This window comes from Physella acuta, unplaced genomic scaffold, assembly GCF_028476545.2.
Source record: "Physella acuta isolate Inbredline_101_S28 unplaced genomic scaffold, ASM2847654v3 ptg000353l, whole genome shotgun sequence".
NCBI classification, from domain to species: Eukaryota; Metazoa; Mollusca; class Gastropoda; family Physidae; genus Physella; species Physella acuta.
The window spans coordinates 71,855-87,301 of NW_026731872.1; the positions used below are offsets into that span (position 1 = coordinate 71,855).

Sequence of the window (15,447 nt, forward strand, 5' to 3'; positions counted from 1 at the left end):
TTGTGACAATTTTTTTTTTAAACGACAAACTACTGAATTCTAAAAGGTTTGATATAATATTTAGAACTCGACTTTTAGTGTTCACGCGAGCTGATCTGTGTGTTTTATAAATGTGATTATGTCAAGGTTTCAGTCAAGGTTTCTGTCAAGGTTTCAGTGAAGGTTTAGTCAAGGTTCTGTCAAAGATTCGTGGTGTTTAGATAATTTTATAATAAGATATTTGGTGAAGTATCACATACAGTGTTTCTTCCAGACTTTTTTCTCCAGGGGAGGGGGGCACTTGAAATTTTCGGGGGGGGGGGGGGTGAGCGGACTAACATTTTTGGGGGGGCGCGGACACTGTTAAAGTATACATTTTCTATGTAAATTCCATTTCGTTCGGGGGGGGGGGACACCGGTAGATGCATGGAAGAAACTTTGATCACAGATAAGATGTTTTGTGGGGTACCACAGATAAGATGTTTGGTGAAGTACCACAGATAAGATGTTTGGTGAGGTACCACTCAACCGATAACAACCTGTAACGTAATGGACTCAACCGATAACAACCTGTAACGTAATAAACTCAACCGATAACAACCTGTAACGTAATGGACTCAACCGATAACAACCTGTAACGTAATGGACTCAACCGATAACAACCTGTAACGTAATGGACTCAACCGATAACAACCTGTAACGTAATAAACTCAACCGATAACAACCTGTGACGTAGTGGATTCAACCGATAACAACCTGTGACGTAATGGACTCAACCGATAACAACCTGTAACGTAATAAACTCAACCGATAACAACCTGTAACGTAATGGACTCAACCGATAACAACCTGTAACTTAATGGACTCAACCGATAACAACCTGTAACGTAATGGACTCAACCGATAACAACCTGTAACGTAATGGACTCAACCGATAACAACCTGTAACGTAATAAACTCAACCGATAACAACCTGTAACGTAATGGACTCAACCGATAACAACCTGTAACGTAATGGACTCAACCGATAACAACCTGTAACGTAATGGACTCAACCGATAACAACCTGTAACGTAATAAACTCAACCGATAACAACCTGTGACGTAGTGGATTCAACCGATAACAACCTGTGACGTAATGGACTCAACCGATAACAACCTGTAACGTAATAAACTCAACCGATAACAACCTGTAACGTAATGGACTCAACCGATAACAACCTGTAACTTAATGGACTCAACCGATAACAACCTGTAACGTAATGGACTCAACCGATAACAACCTGTAACGTAATGGACTCAACCGATAACAACCTGTAACGTAATAAACTCAACCGATAACAACCTGTAACGTAATGGACTCAACCGATAACAACCTGTAACGTAATGGACTCAACCGATAACAACCTGTAACGTAATGGACTCAACCGATAACAACCTGTAACGTAATAAACTCAACCGATAACAACCTGTGACGTAGTGGATTCAACCGATAACAACCTGTGACGTAATGGACTCAACCGATAACAACCTGTAACGTAATAAACTTAACCGATAACAACCTGTAACGTAATGGACTCAACCGATAACAACCTGTAACGTAATAAACTCAACCGATAACAACCTGTAACGTAATGGACTCAACCGATAACAACCTGCAACATAATGGACTCAACCGATAACATCCTGTAACGTAATGGACTCAACCGATAACAACCTGTAACGTAATGGACTCAACCGATAACAACCTGTAACGTAATAAACTCAACCGATAACAACCTGTAACGTAATGGACTCAACCGATAACAACCTGTAACGTAATGGACTCAACCGATAACAACCTGTAACGTAATAAACTCAACCGATAACAACCTGTAACGTAATGGACTCAACCGATAACAACCTGTAACGTAATGGACTCAACCGATAACAACCTGCAACATAATGGACTCAACCGATAACATCCTGTAACGTAATGGACTCAACCGATAACAACCTGTAACGTAATGGACTCAACCGATAACAACCTGTAACGTAATAAACTCAACCGATAACAACCTGTAACGTAATGGACTCAACCGATAACAACCTGTAACGTAATGGACTCAGCCGATAACAACCTGCAACATAATGGACTCAACCGATAACATCCTGTAACGTAATGGACTCAACCGATAACAACCTGTAACGTAATGGACTTAACTGATAACAACCTGTAACGTAATGGACTCAACCGATAACAACCTGCAACATAATGGACTCAACCGATAACATCCTGTAACGTAATGGACTCAATCGATAACAACCTGTAACGTAATGGACTTAACTGATAACAACCTGTAACGTAATGGATTGTAACGTTAGATGTTGACAGTATCACATTGTGTCACGTGTGTTGCAGTCAAATCTTCTTAGTTAATGAGTTTTCTCTAGCTAAATTTCTGCTCTAGCTGCAGCGATAATCGAATGATTTTCTACTTTGTTTCTCAGCTCACTAATTCTTTGTTTGTTTTGTAACCAGAAATTTAACAACTTAAAAAAATTAGTCATTGACTATTCCTGCCTCTCTGGTCGTCTAGACAATTTAAGAAAGAATCTGGGGGAAAATTTTCAATATTTGAAAATCTGTTACAATGGAATGGAAACAGATGAAGGTAAGAAATTTAGCTAAATATTTCTACACAAATTAGTAAATGTAAGGAATTTAGGTAATACTCTACACAAATTAGCGACAACTCTTTAAACACCTTTGCAAATGCTAAAGCTATATTCACAATTTAGAACAAAACCTATACACACATTAGGGATACAGAGACTGCTGGGAATAGTGCTGAGCATATAATCCCCTTGTATGCCGAGGTAAGTTAAACAGATGCACTCTATTGCATCTGTCCCACGTGTCTTGGGCGAAAACGGGAACAGATGATGATAAATAGATTTCGTCGAAACACAAGGTGTTCATGAACACAAGGTCTAAACTATGTTCAATACGAACCGATTGGCTCTAAAGATTACGGCCAGTGGCGTCATTGTTTTTGCCGATTATCCAAGTGGCGTACAGATGTACACGTTTTGGGTGCTCTTAAAAAGTAGTTGAGACACCGTATATGGCACCGTATGTGACACCATATGTGACACCATATGAGACACCGTATGTGACACCGTATGTGACACCGTATGTGACACCGTATGTGACACCGTATGTGACACCGCATGTGACACCGTATGTGACACCGTATGTGACACCGTATGTGACACCGTATGTGACACCGTATGTGACACCGTATGTGACACCGTATGTGACACCGTATGTGACACCGTATGTGACACCGTATGTGACACCGTATGTAACACCGTATGTGACACCGTATATGACACCGTATGTGACACCGTATGTGGCACGTGACAGTGAACAGGTTTCGACGTATGGGCGAAAGTTCGTATCCCAAGAAAGAGACTTGTTCAGAAAATGGTTTGATCAGGAGATGATGAGTTTCTGACAAATAAAGAATGATAAAATTGTGTCTAAAGCTGTACAGCTAAAACAAAGAGAATTGTAACAAACCATGGGATGTGTGGACCTTTAGAGGTCAAACCATGGGATGTGTGGACCTTTAGAGGTCAAACCATGGGATGTGTGGACCTTTAGAGGTCAAACCACGAGATGTGTGGACCTTTAGAGGTCAAACCACGGGATGTGTGGACCTTTAGAGGTCAAACCACGGGATGTGTGGACCTTTAGAGGTCAAACCACGGGATGTGTGGAGGTCAAACCACGGGATGTGTGAACCTTTAGAGGTCAAACTACGGGATGTGTGGACCTTTAGAGGTCAAACTACGGGATGTGTGGACCTTTAGAGGTCAAACTACGAGATGTGTGGACCTTCAAATGTCAAACCACGGGATGTGTGGAGGTCAAACCACGGGATGTGTGGACCTTTAGAGGTCAAACCACGGGATGTGTGGACCTTTAGAGGTCAAACTACGGGATGTGTGGACCTTTAGAGGTCAAACCACGGGATGTGTGGAGGTCAAACCACGGGATGTGTGGACCTTTAGAGGTCAAACTACGGGATGTGTGGAGGTCAAACCACGGGATGTGTGGACCTTTAGAGGTCAAACCACGGGATGTGTGGAGGTCAAACCACGGGATGTGTGGACCTTTAGAGGTCAAACCACGGGATGTGTGGACCTTCAAATGTCAAACTACGGGATGTGTGGACCTTTAGAGGTCAAACTACGGGATGTGTGAACCTTTAGAGGTCAAACTACGGGATGTGTGGACCTTTAGAGGTCAAACCACGGGATGTGTGGACCTTTAGAGGTCAAACCACGGGATGTGTGGACCTTTAGAGGTCAAACCACGAGATGTGTGGAGGTCAAACCACGGGATGTGTGGAGGTCAAACCACGGGATGTGTGAACCTTTAGAGGTCAAACTACGGGATGTGTGGACCTTTAGAGGTCAAACTACGGGATGTGTGGACCTTTAGAGGTCAAACTACGGGATGTGTGGAGGTCAAACCACGGGATGTGTGGACCTTTAGAGGTCAAACTACGGGATGTGTGGAGGTCAAACCACGGGATGTGTGGAGGTCAAACCACGGGATGTGTGGACCTTTAGAGGTCAAACCACGGGATGTGTGGACCTTCAAATGTCAAACTACGGGATGTGTGGACCTTTAGAGGTCAAACTACGGGATGTGTGAACCTTTAGAGGTCAAACTACGGGATGTGTGGACCTTTAGAGGTCAAACCACGGGATGTGTGGACCTTTAGAGGTCAAACCACGGGATGTGTGGACCTTTAGAGGTCAAACCACGGGATGTGTGGACCTTTAGAGGTCAAACTACGGGATGTGTGGACCTTTAGAGGTCAAACCACGGGATGTGTGGACCTTTAGAGGTCAAACCACGGGATGTGTGGACCTTTAGAGGTCAAACCACGAGATGTGTGGACCTTTAGAGGTCAAACCACGAGATGTGTGGACCTTTAGAGGTCAAACTACGGGATGTGTGGACCTTTAGAGGTCAAACCACGGGATGTGTGGACCTTTAGAGGTCAAACCACGGGATGTGTGGAGGTCAAACCATGGGATGTGTGGACCTTTAGAGAACAAACCACGGGATGTGTGGACCTTTAGAGGTCAAACCACGGGATGTGTGGACCTTCAAATATCAAACCACGGGATGTGTGGAGGTCAAACCACGGGAAGTGTGGAGGTCAAACCATGGGATGTGTGGACCTCTAGAGGTCAAACTACGGGATGTGTGGACCTTTAGAGGTCAAACCACGGGATGTGTGGACCTTTAGAGGTCAAACCACGAGATGTGTGGACCTTTAGAGGTCAAACCACGGGATGTGTGGACCTTTAGAGGTCAAACCACGAGATGTGTGTACCTTTAGAGGTCAAACCACGAGATGTGTGGACCTTTAGAGGTCAAACCACGAGATGTGTGGACCTTTAGAGGTCAAACTACGGGATGTGTGGACCTTTAGAGGTCAAACCACGGGATGTGTGGAGGTCAAACCACGGGATGTGTGGACCTTTAGAGGTCAAACCACGGGATGTGTGGACCTTCAAATGTCAAACTACGGGATGTTAGAGGTCAAACCACGGGATGTGTGGACCTTTAGAGGTCAAACCACGGGATGTGTGGACCTTTAGAGGTCAAACCACGGGATGTGTGGACCTTTAGAGGTCAAACCACGGGATGTGTGGACCTTTAGAGGTCAAACCACGGGATGTGTGGACCTTTAGAGGTCAAACCACGGGATGTGTGGACCTTTAGAGGTCAAACCACGGGATGTGTGGACCTTTAGAGATTTTTAGTGAGATGTTAACAATTTTGTCACAATTTTGTCACATTTAACCTGTTACAGTGAGAAAAACACACACTCATATATAAATATATAGTCTTTTATATATATATATATATATATATATCTGTGTATTTGTATATGTTCTTTCGACAGCTTAGTTTACTGAGCTCTATATTCAACTGCGAAGTCAAAAGTTCACATTTTAGCCACCCATGGACAGAAATAGCAACGACCTTGGGATAAGGGTCTCTGTAATACTCATACTAATCTATTTGTTCAAAATTATCCATGTCACAAAACTGACCCTGGCGATGAGGGCACGCTGACCTTGATTTATCCGCCAGTCAGGTTGGGTTGGGGGAAGTCTGTGTGTATGGGGGGGGGGGGGTGGGAGGTGTGTATCTCTTTCTACCAATCAGATTGTGCCCTTTTAAAATCTGAGAAACCTAAGACTGTTTTAATGTTAATTTACTCGAGGGTTGATCGAGTGATGTTTGGCTTGAGACTGTCTTAATTAATATTAATACTTTATTTATTGTTTTCCTGTACATTTTTTTAAATGTTTTTAGTTAAGTGAGAGTTCCCAGTACATGTCTTAGCTTTGCTTGTAATATTTCTTTTAACTCGATGTCCGTGTATTTTGTAAAATAAAATCTGAATTTATTCCTTATTTCCCATATAGTCGATCTATAAATAGCCGTTGCTACTAGTCTGTTTTCGTCTTCTGTTCTTTGTCTAGTCGTGTTAATTAAGTTAAGTGCGATTGCTTTATTTGTTGTTGCTGTTTGATTGGTGGTTTTTTATATTTTTCCAAGTGTTTGCTTTGCTTTCTGTTTTAGTATACAATTCTCAGTTTCATGCATTGTTTACACGTTTGATATGTTATTTTAACATTTTGATTTGACATTGCATTTCGTGAAACTGGAGTTGTATAAAAAAATTACTCTGTATAATACTTCCCTTTCTTTTGGTATAATGCGTTTATTATGTAGGTTTCTAAATGTATCTTTATTGTCTATTATATTGTGTTCCCTGGCCCAACTAATTCTCGTGTATAAGGGTGTCGCTTGTTGTTTGATTAGGATGTCTTATTTGTGTGTGTGTCTTCTCCAATACTGCATTTGTTTCCTTAGAATGTTTGCTAGCGTTTCTTTATAAAAGCTGCCTATGTCATTTCCCCCATAGTGTGGTGTTATGATGTTTAATTTCAGAATGCTCCTTATGTTTAACTCTATGTAGTATTGTGCTAATGGATGATAATGTGGTTCTATCTTTATTCTATCCAGGTGTTTTAATCGGAAGGTGTTTAATTTAGTATGAATGTCGTGTAGCCCTATACCTCCATTTAATTTATTTTGTATTAAGGTTTTGTGGCTAATGTTTCTAATCGTGTTTTTACTTTCTCGTATATACGTAGTATAGAGAAAGTATTGTAATCGTGCAAAAAAAAAATCGAGATTTTTACAAATCTCGACGTTTTACACCTCACTGATACGGAAAAACATAATTTTGCAATCTTGTCCGTATGTCTGTGTGTGTGTGTGTCTGTGTGTGTGTCCGTGTGTAAACACGATAACTTGAGTACCGTTACAGCTAGCTTGATATAATTTCATATATAAGTATTTTATCAAAATCGTAGATCCGTATCAACTTTTGAGCGATTTCCGACAACCGGAAGTGGTACTTCTTCTACTTTGAATTTTTCAAAAGCCTATAACTTGAGTACTATTTCAGATAGATAAATGAAATTTCACATGTAAGTAAAAGATCTAATTCTCTACCTTCTGTTAAATTTTGAGTAATTTCCGTTTACCGGAAGTAGTAATTTACGCTACTTCCGATTTCTCAAAAAACTAATGTAAATTTTAAAAGTACTAATAATATTGCGCACTATTATGCGCTTTTTTTATTTCGCGTTCACTTGGTGTGCAATTAATTTGTATACGAGATTTTATTCTATTTTTAAAACTTTAAGTATTTAAAATGGATTAAAAATCATGTCTATAGCCCGAGTTCCCATCCCCTGTTATTTTATATAAAAATATTCGAGAAAGTTTAGGGGAGATCACTCCCGGTTTATTTGAAAATGAACTCTCTAATGTGTTTGTTTGTTTTAATCAGACCGATAGACTAGGGATAAGAAAGGTTACTATAGTCCATAAGTAAATCAAATCCGGGCGTCCTCCGGCACCCCGACAGGGTGCTATTTGGCGTCCCGGGTTTTCCCGTGTTCGCTATTGCTCCTACGTTCATTTACGTGAGTGCAAAAGACTATGAATAAGTTGGGGCACTATAGTCGTTTACTAAGCGGAAACAGGCGATTCCGCCGGCGCCCCAGCATGGTGCGATTTGGCGCCCTGACCGAGACTGTGAGCACTTTGCGTTTATAGTTCGCGTTTGTATTTTATTTCTGTTTGGGTTGGGTTTGCGTTTGTAGTTGGGTTTTGGTTTGGATTTGGTTTGTTTTGTTTTGTTTTCGTTTGCTTTTTTGCTTGCGTTTGTGTTTGTTTTCATTGTGTTTATCTTTGCGTTTGTGGTTGGGTTTGTGTTTGTGCTTTCTTTTGTATGTCTGTTTGCGTTTGTGTTTTTTTGTGTTTTGGTTTTGGTTGGCTGTGGTTAGGGTGGGCAATGCCGTGTATCTGCTGATTACACATATGTCATGGTCCTTTGCAGATAGGTTTTTCACAGAGGCCAGTGCAGGGCCTGGCCGGAACGGCTACTATATATATATATATATATATATATATATATATATATATATATATATATATATATATATATATATATATATATATATATATATATATATATTGTTGTTTAGAAATGATAACCGACCAGCAATGGATATCCCTATCACAATCCTGCCCTAACCTTGCCGTGTCTTTGGACGTGTACGCAGAACTATATCGTGAGGACACTCTTTCCCCCTACATACCTCTGGTCAGTCTGACTACATTGTACCAGGCCAGCAAGGGCCAATCTGACATGGTGAGTCATGTCACACACACACACACACACACACACACACAACAGGCAGCAAGGACCAATCAGACATGGTGAGTCATGTCACACACACACACACACACAACAGGCTGCAAGGGCCAATCTGACATGGTGAGTCATGTCACACACACATACACACACACACACACGGAGAGAGCAGACATTGAGGGATGGACCATGTATTAGACACGGGTTTTTTTCATAAGATGACCCGCCCCCATCTATTTTAGAAAGAAATAATGCTCATTTTGCACAAGTTAAAAAATAATATTTCACATGCCTTTTTGCGTGCATATAATTAATTTATTAATTTAATTATTCATGATTATCTCATGGAATATATATATATATATATATATATATATATATATATATATATATATATATATATATATATATATATATATACGTCTCTCTGTAGCTTTCTATTGCCATGTTGGCGCTCCAGTATGAGCATAAAATGGAAGAAATGAATCTTGGCCATTACGTCGAGAATGATTTGACTGAGATGTTTATTCAACATATCGAAAAGTTCCAGCGATTGCGGACGTTTTCTCTGACCATCCCCATCAAAACTAGGAAAAACGTAACTATTTTGTGTCTTAGTGGTTAGCGATGGTGACAACGTTATAACACTCGTTATGGTCATGTTAGCGTTACCAGCATGTAACGTTTACCTATCTATCAGCCAGATAGAAGGTGAACGTCCCCGGATTCTTTTTTCGGGGTCATATGCAAATGCCTTACGGCCTAAATGGATGAACACTAACACAACGACACACTAGGGCTCGAATTCGATGTCTAGGGAAAACTAGTGATACTATTGTAATTAACACTCATCCAATCTGCATACAACCTTTAATAAGCGAACACAGTTGTGGCAGAACACAAGGTTAAACTAGATAAAATATTTAATGTATAAAATATCAAAACCCAACTTACAAAGTGTAGGAAAAAACACTATCACAGATTTCAACACTGCCTAAAAAAATAGCCACAGGCCACACAACACTGCTATAGCTTCAAGAATTACTTGGCGACAAGTAATATTATGCTAGAAGACTAAAACAACTTAAGAAAGCATAGCACACACAGGACTTAAGCTCTCTCACGTTCAAATGGTCAGAATCTATTGCCGGACAATATGGACGGCTTGGTCCTAACAGACCGCTTAATCAAGGTAGACTGCCACCTGTGGCGAGTGTGCGGTGCAATTAAAGACTTCTGCAACAGGGGAGATTATCCTCAACTCATGTAGCCATTGGTTGGGATAGTCATCTGACCAGAATCATTCAATCAGATCTTAATGGAAAATTTCTATGTCTTAGACACCTTAATAAGTCAGTGGAAAAACCCCGGTTGTTGCACCATCACTCCCTATAAGGAATTATACAATGTCAAAATAAAAATGGAACCTGACTCGACCTAAGTAGGTCACAAGCATCTAAATTATCTGGGCCACGGGACTAGACATAAGGATTTCCCTTGTAATAAACGCTTTACTGAACAAAATATGTGGGACTAGACATACGGATTTCCCTTGTAATAAACGCTTTACTGAACAAAATATGTGGGACTAGACATACGGATTTCACTTGTAATAAACGCTTTACTGAACAAAATATGTGGGAATAGACATACGGATTTCACTTGTAATAAACGCTTTACTGAACAAAATATGTGGGACTAGACATACGGATTTCACTTGTAATAAACGCTTTACTGAACAAAATATGTGGGACTAGACATACGGATTTCACTTGTAATAAACGCTTTACTGAACAAAATATGTGGGACTAGACATACGGATTTCACTTGTAATAAACGCTTTACTGAACAAAATATGTGGGACTAGACATACGGATTTCACTTGTAATTAACGCTTTACTGAACAAAATATGTGGGACTAGACATACGGATTTCACTTGTTATAAACGTGTTATGAAGTCAATTTTTGTCATGTTTATTTTTTACAGAAACGTTTTTTAAAAGCTTTCTGCGACATGCTAAAAAGAAACAGTGTATTGAAGAACGTAACTTTTACTTTCGTGGGTCGGAGAGGCGTTGGCCGGCAACTGCTTGAGGAAATGGACAGGCTGTTGGTAGACATGAGAGAATGGGTGGAGCGGGGCTTGCTCATCAAATTCAATTTGGATGCAGAACGATAGAATGCTTGCTGGTGATGTATTATCTAATTGTCCTAATACTCAGTCATAAATTCTCATAAAGTGCTGGTGATGTATGATCTACATGTGTTGACAGTGATTCATATCTGGCATAGACAATTTATTTTCAAATCTTTTTTTTTATTTGATAATTGAAAATAAAAATAATTTGAGCAGGAACACTGTTTCCAAAGTGTCTTACTGCTAACAACGCTAACATCGTCTCTCTGTCAGTATGTACGTGTGTGTCTCATCTAACTGGTCTTATTGCTCCTGTTGAAAAAAATTTCTAGCAAGTTGGCGGCAACGAACGAATTGAAATCGGCTCAGTTTTAAATGTGTCGTTTAAGGGAGAGTTTTAAATTTGTCGTTTAAGGGAGAGTTTTAAATGTGTCGTTTAAGGGAGAGTTTTAAATTTGTCATTTAAGGGAGAGTTTTAAATCTGAGCCAATTTCAATTCACATCGTGATCACCGCTACTCGCGTGGACCTTTTAAAAATTCCATAATTTTCTTCTCAGAATCGTACTTTGTTCTATTTCAATTGTATACTGAAAGAAATTTAAAACATTTGGCACGAGTAAATTTCTTTATGCTATTTAAATTATTACTTATCAGTGAATGTATTGTTCATCATATGCACATTTTTATAATGCTTCAGCTGAAAATGCATGTGAAAATAGTTTTTTTGTTTAATTTTTCATTAATATGATAACTAATTAAAAAGAAATGTTTGTTTTTCTGATTTTGTTTCAGAAATAAAACATGTAACTCATTATGTTAATATTACTTTTATACTAATTGTAAGGTTATCAAAGATAGTATTTGCATTAAATATGTTATGCTTTAATCTTACAGTCGTGTTGCGGTTACTTTTGTCTAATATATTGTGTGTTTGTTGATTTTTTTTGTTGAGCAATACGTTACATTTCTAATTGTCATTACACTGTTATTAAATACGCTGTGTAAAAAGTGCTTTCTCTGGTGAATGATGTAATTATTGTAGTTAGAAACTAGAACTGTAGCGCCACGTACATCGAGCGATCTTAGTACAGTTGGGCCGGGAATTTAGCTCTGCTATATTTAGTCACCAACTGTCGTATGAGAAAACAAATGTTTACGTCTGTTGTTGGATCATGTGCAGCCAGCAGAGTTTCTTCCATGCATCTCCCCCCCCCCCACGCCCCAATTAGATGAGTGACTTCTTCACGCAGTCGATTGCTGACCTTTCTTCTAGCATAAAATTGACAGTAACCTGTCTTAAAGTGCTGTGACCTTTTAGCATTGCACAATATGCTGACTCAGCTTATTGTAGGACACTGTACGTGTTCTCTCACCCTATCGCACACAACCGACAGCTCACGCCCTACACGGAGTGAATGACAACACTACGGGAATATCCGATTTTATTCTACCAGAAACATTGGCGCGTAAAACATTTTCATCTTGGTAGTAGAGTTGTCAAATTGTCCAGAGAAAGTTGCAATTGACCAGAGAAAGTTGCAATTGTCCAGAGAAAGTTGCAATTGACCAGAGAAAGTTGCAATTGACCAGAGAAAGTTGCAATTGACCAGAGAAAGTTGCAATTGTCCAGAGAAAGTTGCAATTGACCAGAGAAAGTTGCAATTGTCCTTCTAAATCAACAAATTGCTTAAAACGGCCCCGTGTGTCAGCCCATAACATTCCACGTCTCTTGATGTCAAGTGACATGTCTTGATGTCAAGTGACATGTCTTGATGTCAAGTGACATGTCTTGATGTCAAGTGACATGTCTTGATGTCAAGTGACATGTCTTGATGTCAAGTGACATGTCTTGATGTCAAGTGACATGTCTTGATGTCAAGTGACATGTCTTGATGTCAAGTGACATGTCTTGATGTCAAGTGACATGTCTTGATGTCAAGTGACATGTCTTGATGTCAAGTGACATGTCTTGATGTCAAGTGAGATGTCTAGATGTCATATGGCATATAATTTTAAGGCCGGTCCCTATGTACCCCTACAATAACCAATAGGTCCTTATGTACCCCTTCAATAACCAATAGGTCCTTATGTACCCCTACAATAACCAATAGGTCCTTATGTACCCCTTCAATAACCAATAGGTCCCTACGTACCCCTTCAATAACCAATAGGTCCCTACGTACCCCTTCAATAACCAATAGGTCCTTATGTACCCCTTCAATAACCAATAGGTCCCTACGTACCCCTACAATAACCAATAGGTCCCTACGTACCCCTTCAATAACCAATAGGTCCCTACGTACCCCTTCAATAACCAATAGGTCCCTACGTACCCCTTCAATAACCAATAGGTCCTTATGTACCCCTTCAATAACCAATAGGTCCCTACGTACCCCTTCAATAACCAATAGGTCCCTACGTACCCCTACAATAACCAATAGGTCCATACGTACCCCTTCAATAACCAATAGGTCCCTACGTACCCCTTCAATAACCAATAGGTCCCTATGTACCCCTACAATAACCAATAGGTCCCTACGTACCCCTTCAATAACCGATAGGTCCCTACGTACCCCTACAATAACCAATAGGTCCATACGTACCCCTTCAATAACCAATAGGTCCCTACGTACCCCTTCAATAACCAATAGGTCCCTATGTACCCCTACAATAACCAATAGGTCCTTATGTACCCCTTCAATAACCAATAGGTCCTTATGTACCCCTTCAATAACCAATAGGTCCCTACGTACCCCTACAATAACCAATAGGTCCTTATGTACCCCTACAATAACCAATAGGTCCTTATGTACCCCTTCAATAACCAATAGGTCCTTATGTACCCCTACAATAACCAATAGGTCTCTATGTACCACTACAATAACCAATAGGTCCCTACGTACCCCTACAATAACCAATAGGTCCCTATGTACCCCTACAATAACCAATAGGTCCCTATGTACCCCAACAATAATCAATAGGTCCCTATGTACCCCTACAATAACGTTTGATGAGCCCACCTACCCGTAGAAAAACCAGTTGTTCTAGAAACCATTTGTGTTTAGTCAACTGTTGAATCCGGGATTGTGTGGAAAATATTTATTTATAAATTATATGTTTACAAATATAAAGAAAATATTATATGTTTACCAATATAAAGTACATGTAAGATGTTTACCAATATAATGTACATGTTATATGTTTACCAATATAATGTGCATGTTATATGTTTAGCAATATAAAATACATATTACAAGCTTAGCAATATAAAATACATGTTATATGTTTTGCAATATAAAATACATGTTATATGTTTACCAATATAAAATGCATGTTATATGTTTTTCCAATATAATGTCCCATTACAGTCTTTACCTATATAAATTCCACATTAAATTCTTTATTATATAAATTACACATTAAATTCTTTATCATATAAATTACACATTAAATTATATATCATATAAATTACACATTAAATTATATATCATATAAATCACACATTAAATTCTTTATCATATAAATTACACATTAAATTATATATCATATAAATTACACATTAAATTATATATCATATAAATTACACATTAAATTATATATCATATAAATTACACATTAAATTCTTTATCATATAAATTACACATTAAATTATATATCATATAAATTACACATTAAATTATATATCATAAATTACACATTAAATTTTTGATTATATACATTACACATTTCATTCTTGATCGTATAAATTACACATTAAATTATATATCATATAAATTACACATTAAATTATATATCATATAAATTACACATTAAATTCTTTATCATATAAAAAATTACACATTAAATTATATATCATATAAATTACACATTAAATTAAATATCATTTAAATACACATTAAACTATATATCATATAAATTACACATTAAATTTTTGATCATATACATTACACATTTCATTCTTTATCGTATAAATTACACATTAAATTCTTTATCATATAAATTACACATTAAATTATATATCATATAAATACACATTAAATTATATATCATATAAATTACACATTAAATTTTTGATCATATACATTACACATTTCATTCTTTATCGTATAAATTACACATTAAATTCTTTATCATATAAATTACACATTAAATTCTTTATCATATAAATTACACATTAAATTCTTTATCATATAAATTACACATTAAATTCTTTATCATATAAATTACACATTAAATTCTTTATTTTATAAAAACACATTACATTGTTTATCAAAAAAAGTATATTTTAGGTTGTCAGTTTTCAAAGGCATTATGTCTATATGACATCAGGTCTAGATGACATCAGGTCTAGATAACACCAGGTCTAGATGCCACCAGGTCTAGATGACACCAGATGACATCTGATGCCACCAGGTCTAGATGCCACCAGGTCTAGATGACACCAGATGACATCTGATGCCACCAGGTCTAGATGCCACCAGGTCTAGATGCCACCAGGTCTAGATGACACCAGATG

The 15,447-nt window shown here is 38.3% G+C and overlaps 1 long non-coding RNA gene across 1 annotated transcript; it reads left to right on the forward strand.

Moving 5' to 3' along the window:
• Positions 1-2,527: 2,527 nt before the first annotated feature.
• Positions 2,528-11,620, forward strand: LOC131941197 (uncharacterized). The gene is made up of 4 exons (XR_009386622.1): positions 2,528-2,633; positions 8,623-8,789; positions 9,226-9,390; positions 10,781-11,620. It is a non-coding gene; the product is annotated as an uncharacterized LOC131941197 (long non-coding RNA).
• Positions 11,621-15,447: the final 3,827 nt, after the last annotated feature.